This window comes from Chelonoidis abingdonii, chromosome 5 (assembly GCF_003597395.2).
Source record: "Chelonoidis abingdonii isolate Lonesome George chromosome 5, CheloAbing_2.0, whole genome shotgun sequence".
Classification (NCBI taxonomy): domain Eukaryota; kingdom Metazoa; phylum Chordata; order Testudines; family Testudinidae; genus Chelonoidis; species Chelonoidis abingdonii.
Window position 1 is genome coordinate 17960644 of NC_133773.1, and position 8424 is coordinate 17969067.

An 8424-nucleotide genomic window follows, 5' to 3' on the forward strand; every position below is an offset into this window, starting at 1 on the left:
GGAATGAATCCGGGGGAAATGGGAATACTGTTGCAAGGCCCACCCCTCTTGGCTCCTCCATTACCCAAAGAACCTCCCATCTCTACCAAAACCATCTAGTGCACAACTACTAGCAAATTAGGATGGCATAATTTACTTACCCCAGAATTACATGCAGGAGTGCATCTGCAGAGCTCACTGGACACATGCAACCCAAAAATGAAGCCCTACATTTCCTCACACTCAGTATATCAATATGCCATATATATTCTGAATGGCACGTTTACATGAGGGAGTGCAAATACCATGAGAATTAACCATTTACACACTTCTGGGAGTAAAGATGAGAGAAAAGAAGTCAAAAGACCAATGTTCCTAGCTCTGCTCAGGCTTTCTGGGTGACCGTACACCAGTCACTTAACTCCTCTTTGTCATTAAATAATCATTATTTATAAGCATTTCTGTGGTGCTCATCACAATAGTATTAGCCTTGCTAGTGGGGATTAGATGTATTTATCAGCCTCACAGGGGTACTGTAATACTAAATTTATTAATGTCTATATAGAGTTTTCCGATCTTCAGATGGACTGTGTGACAAATATATGCAGCCTCAGCAGCCTTGTATGAGAGCACACTTGAGAGATCAATGGTGAAGCGTCAAGAACAACTGTGAGAATGGAACACCCTCTCTCTCTGCTTTCATTAACAGAGGCCTGCTGTAACCCTTTCCATTCAGCTACTTCCAGAGAGCTTAGAGCATTCGTTCCCTTAAAACCTATTAGAGATGATGGTTTCCACTACCGACTGGCCCACAGCGAGCCTCCAGATCTGGAATCCTCCAGGATCTCAATCAAAATTTCCTCACTGACTCAGTAATACTGTTTCCTCTTCTAAACTCACCCACCATTTGTGTTAGAAAAACCAACAGGCCTGTCCTTCCCTCACTCATGCTATATCAGGAGTTCCTCTCCATAAATCACTATAATTACACTCAGGTTTAACACATGAGGCGAATCAGGCCCCACCTTTGGCGACTTGCACAGATACGCCGATCAGAATTAACCCATGTGATGTAGAGAAAATAACTAGTACGGTAGTCATCTGGATCTGTTCGGTAGAGTCTCCCATTCTCCCAACATACAGAAGAAGCCACAGAAAAAGTCCCTAAAAGCCTTGTAAGATAAAACCAATACTCACTGCACTTCATCTTTATGTCTTCTTTCATACTTTTTTTTATAGTATACACCTCTATCCTGATATAACATGACCCGATATAACTCAGGTTTGCATACAACACGGTAAAGCAGCACTCCAGCGAATCAGCACATCAGCTCCCAGCCATGGCACTCCGCTTCTCGCCGCCAGTGAGTGCAGGGAGGATGGGGAAAGGACACCCCCCGTACTCACCTGCGGTGGGAAGCGCAGCACCGCAGCTGGGAGTTGGCAGAGTGGAGCAGGCTGGGGCCAGGCTGCTCCACTTTTGCTGCTGCCGGTGAGTGCAGGACCTTTCCCCAACCCCACCCTCCAGCGACACGGCTGGGGCAAGGAAAGCGGAGCAGGCTGGGGCCGCGATGCTTCACTTCCCGCCACCAGTGAGTACAGGGAGCAAGTATCCTTTCCCCATCCTCCCTGCATTCACCGGCAGCAGGAAGCAGAGCGCTGTGGCTGGGAGGTGGCAGAGTGGAGCGGGCTGAGGCCACATTGCTCTGCTTCCCACCACAGGTGAGTACGGGGGGCGTCCTTTCCCCAACCTCCCTGCACTCACCGGCAGCAGGAAGTGAAGCACCATGGCTGGGAGTTGGCAGAGTGGAGCAGGCTCAGGATGGGCTGCTCCGCTTCCCGCCGCTCAGTGCCTGTGAGGGGGCAGGGGGGGCATGGATAGGGGGCACGGCAGTCAGGGGACAGGGAGCAGGAGGGTTTGGTAGGGAGTGGGTCCTGGGGCTGATTAGGGATGGGGGTCTCTGGAAGGGGTAGTCAGGACACAAGGAGGAGGAGGGCCAAAGTAAGTTTGATATAATGTGGTCTCAGCTATAGCACAGTTAAGATTTTTTGGCTCCGGAGGACTGCGTTATATCGGGGTAGAAGTGTATAGTAGAAGTTGCTAAAGAGCCAGTGTCAAATTCACAGCTTTTAATCCCCTGTAAAATGACACTTAGTCCCATGGCTCTAAATGTGTCTCCATTAAGGTAGATTTAAGCAAGCCCTCTCAGTTCCCATAAACATAAAGAGGACTTGAAAAGGACTCAGCACCTCACAGAACTAGCCCATTAATAAGGTCATGTAGCCACAGTAAGACCCAAAGACTTCCGGGAGGAGCCATTCCCCTCCCTCCAAGAATGGTCCATCATCAGCTCAGGAAATCTGAGATAGGAGCATGACTCCCTCTCCATCATTGTTGTGACAAGGGAAGGAGTCTCTCATGCTTCTGCTCCTTTCACAGCACCTCTCCTGCTACAGGCCAGGCCAAGGAGTGGGTCTGTCTCTATTTCTCCAATCGCAGTTGCATTGCGGAGGTGTTACAGCCTTATCACTAGTGTAATTTGTCCCCAGAATAGAGCAGTGCTGCCCAGGAGCCGACCCTCATTTACAAGCATTCCTGCTTCCCAAGCAACTCCATGCCTGAAGACAGCACAGCTGATATGCTAGATCAGCCTGTCAGTGGAATGGGTCTGCGAGGACGCACCAACCATTTATAGGGTGATCTGCTCCTTAATAGAGAGGGAGTCTCATCATGGACAACTCCCCTCACATCCGCAGCTGTATCAGCCCTGTGACAGCCACAGCAATGGTAAGGTGATAGTAGGGGCCTCAGTGCCTTCTATCTGTGTTTAATACTACAAATAAGTGGGAGGGGGTAATTATATTGCAATCTTCTGCTCTTCATTTCATTCTGTTCTTCTCTCTCCATCTTCCACTTGTTCCCCCCCTTCTACTTTCCCCCTGCTCATTCTTCCCTGCAACTAGGTTGTCCTCTTCTAATTAGCATTTGTAGCATCCCTGGTGCTAAGCATTGTACATATGGAGTAAGAAACAGTCTCACTAACATGACCCCCCCCCCAATTTTTTTCCAGTCTAAGCAGAAGCAATATTATCATCCCCATTTTATAGAACTGAGGCACAGAGATTAAGTGATTTGCCCAAGTCTCACTCAGGAAGATTGTGGCAGAGCGAGGAATTGAACCCACATTGAGTCCCAATCCAAGCCTTAGCCATAAACCCATCCTCCCTTCTCACCTGCTAGCCATATTTTCCCGTCACCTCATCTTCTTCTCCCCCTGTTCCTCTGGGCTTACTATCTAACTGCATCAGTTTCTTTTCCTCTTTTCCCTCTTCTGCTAGGAGTTGGCAGCTTTAGTTCCATTAGTAGCTCTGGTCCCTAGCGGAAGCTCCTGTTTCAAATCTGATTACAGGATCTGGGCCTTAAAGAATCACTGTTCACTTACATTTGGGCCAAACTTTAAATGCTACAAAAGTCAAGTTGCTTATAAAACCTAATGCCAAAAAGGATTATGTCATAATATATGTTTCTTCCAAGGAGGGAAAACAAGCCAACAGAAAACAGTTGTGTTTACACAAGTACACATTCCCATGCAGTGTCAGAAACAAAAACATTGCAGCACTAAAGAACCTTAAAGTGAAACTGACTTAATTGATTTTCACTGTCCCAACTGAGCAACACTAAAAATAAACACAGAATACAAACAAGCTTTCAAAAAAAATTTTGCTTCTAATAATCTAGAAGTTAACAAGACCATAACTAATATTTGTTCACAAAATAAGGCCTATTATCTAATCTATTACACCAGTATAAAAATAAGTTGCTACCGTCCCTTTAAATAAATTGTTATAGGCATTCTCATAAATATGTATTTTTAAGCTTCTTATATACATTTTCTCCGAAACAAGAAGTTATTAAAAATTTCCTGTATACCTATATTGTTGTAACAATATGATGGCACAAATGCTAGTTAGATAATGCTTTTAAATCTCTTGCAATAGAACCTTTTGTTAATCAAAATCAAAACCAAACAGAAGGAACCATAAGCATGGGAAAGCTTAACATTGATAACTTGAGGATTTTAAATGCATGATGAGATGTAAACTCTAGGCTATGAGCAAGAGCTAAAGGTTATGTCATACCTTTGGATAAGGTCATCCATATCAGCAACCTCTACTGAGATAAATTTATTAATTAGTCTGGCTCTCTTCTGCAGTTTCAAGGCCAGATCCCACCCTGCCCTGAAAAAGAAGTGGGTTCAAGAGATAATAGGATTGCTTGATGTGGTTCACCTCATGGAATTCTCTGAAAGCCATCCCCTCAAAGGTATAGGGGTAGAGGAAGACAAATGATTGTTTGCAAGGGGAGAGGGTGAGTGTCAAGCATTCAAACCCTACATCCTTGTGGGAAAAGGACATTCCACCTCAAATCTGGAAGGAAGTGATAAAATCATCAACGTATCTAGATACTTATTCACACCCAGATCTTGGGGGGAAAGAGGGAGGTAGTCCACTGGATACTTTACCTCCAAGCACAGCTACTTCCGAGCTCCCATCCCTTTCAAATAAAGCCTAGCAGAGAGGCTGCCACGGGAGAGTGAGTGTGGGGGCCTGGAGATTGCACTTCCACCTTTTTATAGAGAAGGACAATTCATTATATGGAGATAAACATCTAGATCCCTGGGGAAAACTCTGGGTCCACTTTTTACACTGAATGCCATATATCTTGTTTGTCAGGTAGCTCCAACAGCACAATAGAACAGGATTAATCAAATCAGCATCTGTCTTAATGTAGAGGCTGAGAGTGCCAAGAAATGCAATGTCAACTCACCTTGATGTGTACAAATATTGCAGCATATATGGTGCTGTATGTAGGCTCACCTCTTGCTCTCAGCCTCCTTGATAGAGGACCATATATCAGTTGCAACACCTAAGCACATCACAGCAAATTAATGCAGGATGAAATATGGTAAGATAATGGCATAAGCAGGTAGTTTCCTAGACCCTGATCCTGGAATCTGTTCCCCACAGCTAGGTTTCAGCACCCACACAAAACCTCACTAAGATTTTGCACAAGTCTCACATGGAACAACTTGCAGGATCAGGGCTTTAATGACTCATCTCTCTCTTCTCCACTAATGTAACTAAAATTGCACACTGAAGCCTCCAAACTGTATGTTCTGCTACTAACCCATGCAGATTTGTGTGTCAAATGACCCTGCCACCTCCTCCTCTTGCATCTTGTCCTTGTTTTCATTGTAAGCTTTTAGACTGTGTGTGTTTGCACAGCACAACGAAACTATCAGTCTTCAGATATTACTGTGATAAAAATCAACATCCCCATGGTTTCCCCTCCCAGTTTAATGAAAATCCCTGGGCTTAACCAGCCGGTGGGCAAGGAAGACTGATGAGTCGACAGGCACTCTAGCATTGGCAATATTTCCCATTCAACCTTTTAAAGAGATGGGGATGCAAGGGATGAGAGTGGGCTGTTACAAACTGATCCCCCAAGACCTATTACCGTAACAATGTGGGAACAGAACAAGCTACATTCTCCATGCATTTGCCAATGTCCTGGTCAATCACAATTTGACACAACCCCCATTTTTAAATGTAAAACCCCGGAGCGAGATGAGGGGAGGAGAAAGCCCCTGGCTGAAATCCTAGTAGCCTGTGGTGTTGCAATGTCTGCTGTAGTAGCTGGTCCCAGAAGCAAGCGGGGAAGGCGATGTCCCTATTCCCACCCCAGACACCCACCTCCTTCGCAGGCCGCCTTCCTCCGCCCCAGCCGCGAGACCCACCCCGCCACAGGCAGCCCCACACCCGCGGCGCGAAGGGGGACGAGGGCTGGGGGCGGGCCAGGCGCTGCGGCTGCACCGGAAGAAGGACAGAGGCGGGGGGGACACACCGAGATCCCAGGAAGGGCTGGCGGAGGGGAAGCGGCACGAGACAATAGCAGCAGGGAGGCGGGAGGCTGCTGCTTCTAAGCCCCGGAGAGACCAGAGAGGCCCCCCGCGCGCCACCAGCCCGGCAGCCGGGCGCCCCTCCCCGGGCACAGCCCGCGGCGCTGCAGCCAGGCCGGCGAGCAGCCAGTCACCTACCTGCTGCCAGCTCCGGGCGGGCCGGCGCCAGCACCTGCAGCAGGCGGCTGTGGCAGCGGCGGACGAGGCTGGGCAGCAGGGGGCGGGTTTCTGTCAGGAAGGGGCGGGGGTTGCTGTTGCCGTTGCCGTTGCTGTTGCCTCCGCGGCCCCCAAAGGGAGCAGACTCCCTCCCCCAGCGGAGCCAGAGCCTGCCTGCTGCCCCGGGGTTTTGAAGGCCTGGGGGGCCTTTGCAAGCAGCATCAGGTTTTGCCTGTGCGGTTCTTTTTAGTGACACGAGTGTTAACTACACTCATCGACTTCCCTTATTTACGTAAGGCTTGTTTGCCCGGGGCAGAGAGAGCAGGTCAACACCCAGGTCATCCTGCCGTACCTCCAGGAAGGACACCAGGGCCCCCACACACCTCCCTCTCCAAGGGTTGGCCTCTCTGTCCTGCCCTTAGCCCGCTCCTGAGCCCTCTGACTGAGGGCTGCAGAACAGCCACAGCGCAGCATAGGCTGGCCCCTTCCTTCCAAAAACAGTCCCTGAAATTTTGGAGTTGGTCAAATGAGAAATTTAAAAAAAAGTTAGTACCTTACATTCAGCCAGCCAAAGAGAAATGACAGGAGGTTGAGAGAAGGGCCTTGTTTTCTTCAGCTAATTAAAAAGAAAAGCAGTCGGAACTTTTGTACGCACAGGGAATTGCCCACACTATCTTGAGATAAAATTTCCCTCAATGCTGTTGTGTAATTTATGGTTCTGTTTTCTGGGTGTGCAGTGCTTTTAAAAGTCTACAAGTCCCTGGTGTTTAACTGCCCTTTTACAGTCAAGTCAGCTGTTCCAGAGGAGGAAGAATGTTCTCTCTCCTGGAGGAAACTTTGTTATTGCTCTTTGTGTTCCTTTAACCTAAAGATAATCGTTTAGACTGGAAACGCACTAGGTCTATAGAAAGATATAACATGCACTATAAAGTTACAGCTACAAATGGTTGCCCCCTTCCCCCTGAGAGTAGGCTGGATTTCACTTGTGTAGAGCATTTTGGAATGGAAAGGTCCTACACTACAAATTTAGGTGTAATCGTAGCACCAGTAGGCAGACCTGTGCTAGCTTTAATTTGGCTAGCACGGGTAACATTACCAGTGAAGACATGGCAACACAGGCATCAGTGTGAGCTAGCCTTGGCGTCTAGTCAGCGCCAGGGTCCATGACACCACACCTTCACTGCTACCTTTGCGCACACTCACTAGATTAAAGTTAGCATGTGTAGCCATACCTGCACAATAATTACACATTGATTTGTGATGTAGACATACCCCTGGAAGAGGAAAGCCCTTTGGGCAGCACTGATTATTCTTTGTGGGGTTCCACCACATTTGTTCACCAGATATTGTGATCCTGTGGCAGTCCAGCATGGCAACTACCTAAACTTGGGGAAAACCTGCACAGTTTAATCCCAACCTAAAATATATTCACCCGGGTTCAAACAGAAACACAGACAGCTTGCAGCCAATAGGATGTTTCCATCAGCTCCTTTTATGCAGCCCCACCTTGAGCTTCTAGCAGAAGCAACCAGTCCTCTCACTAATGGATTTGAAGCTTTACGTACCTAGCTGCTAGCTGTGTCAGCAGGAGGTTCCTGAGGTGCAGGGCTGTCCTTAGGTATACACAGCATACACATCTGCATAGGGCACCACTGGGACAGGAGGTAAGAGCAGGTTGGCTCCCGCACACCCAGCGTGTGCTGCAGTCTCCTGTGGCAGGGGCCATATTCACAGAGCCAAACGTGCCAGCACAGCGCATTCTGCATGAGGGAGAGTGTAAGGAACTGTGGCTTTCTGCTGCCATGAGGCAGGCTGGGCGGCTCAGTATTCTCTGATGCCTCATCCCTCCCCCTCTGGGCTGCGAGCCCGGATTGCTACAGCATCTGCTGCATATGAAGCTCAGTGTGTGTCAGCAATGGGAGGGAGGGGTTTCCTGGGGGTCCATGGGCAGGGGTGGTGGCTGTGCCCCCTTGACACACTAGGGTCAGCGGTGCCGGCTGGGGACCACCTTCAGTGGAGCCCCTGCTTTCCCCTCCCCCATCCTTCAATATCCCCCCTCAGGTAACTTGAGGGTATACAAGACAAATCAGACTCCTGAAAGGGGTACAGTAGTCTGGAAAGGTTGAGAGCCACCGCTGTAAACAGATCAATGGCATTATCCAGTTTAATAAGCTGGGTTTTCAAGGAGCAGAGTAGATGTTGGTGAAGAAGGAAAAAAGTCTGAAAAAGCATGCTGATGTTGAAGTTTTGGAGACTTTGTGGGATTTCATGGATGGTTCATGCACAGCTCTAGAGTAGAAGGAAAAAAACCCAACCCTACTTCTAGGAA

General features: G+C 48.2%; 1 protein-coding gene across 6 annotated transcripts in view; it reads right to left on the reverse strand.

Moving 5' to 3' along the window:
* TMEM150C (transmembrane protein 150C) overlaps positions 1-7887 on the reverse strand; it is a 41209-nt gene extending 33322 nt beyond the window's left edge. For 2 of the 6 annotated variants that reach the window (XM_032796863.2, XM_032796862.2), the window contains exons 1-2: positions 6078-6150; positions 4808-4906 (exon numbers count right to left, since the gene is read on the reverse strand). The gene's annotated coding sequence lies outside the window, so the exon portion shown is untranslated. Of the gene's footprint in view, positions 1-4807; positions 4907-5733; positions 5760-6077; positions 6151-6648; positions 6712-7660 lie in introns of those variants that run through there. The other 4 variants (XM_032796869.2, XM_032796865.2, XM_032796868.2 and 1 more) reach the window with 4 other exon arrangements.
* Between the last annotated feature and the right edge of the window lie 537 nt (positions 7888-8424).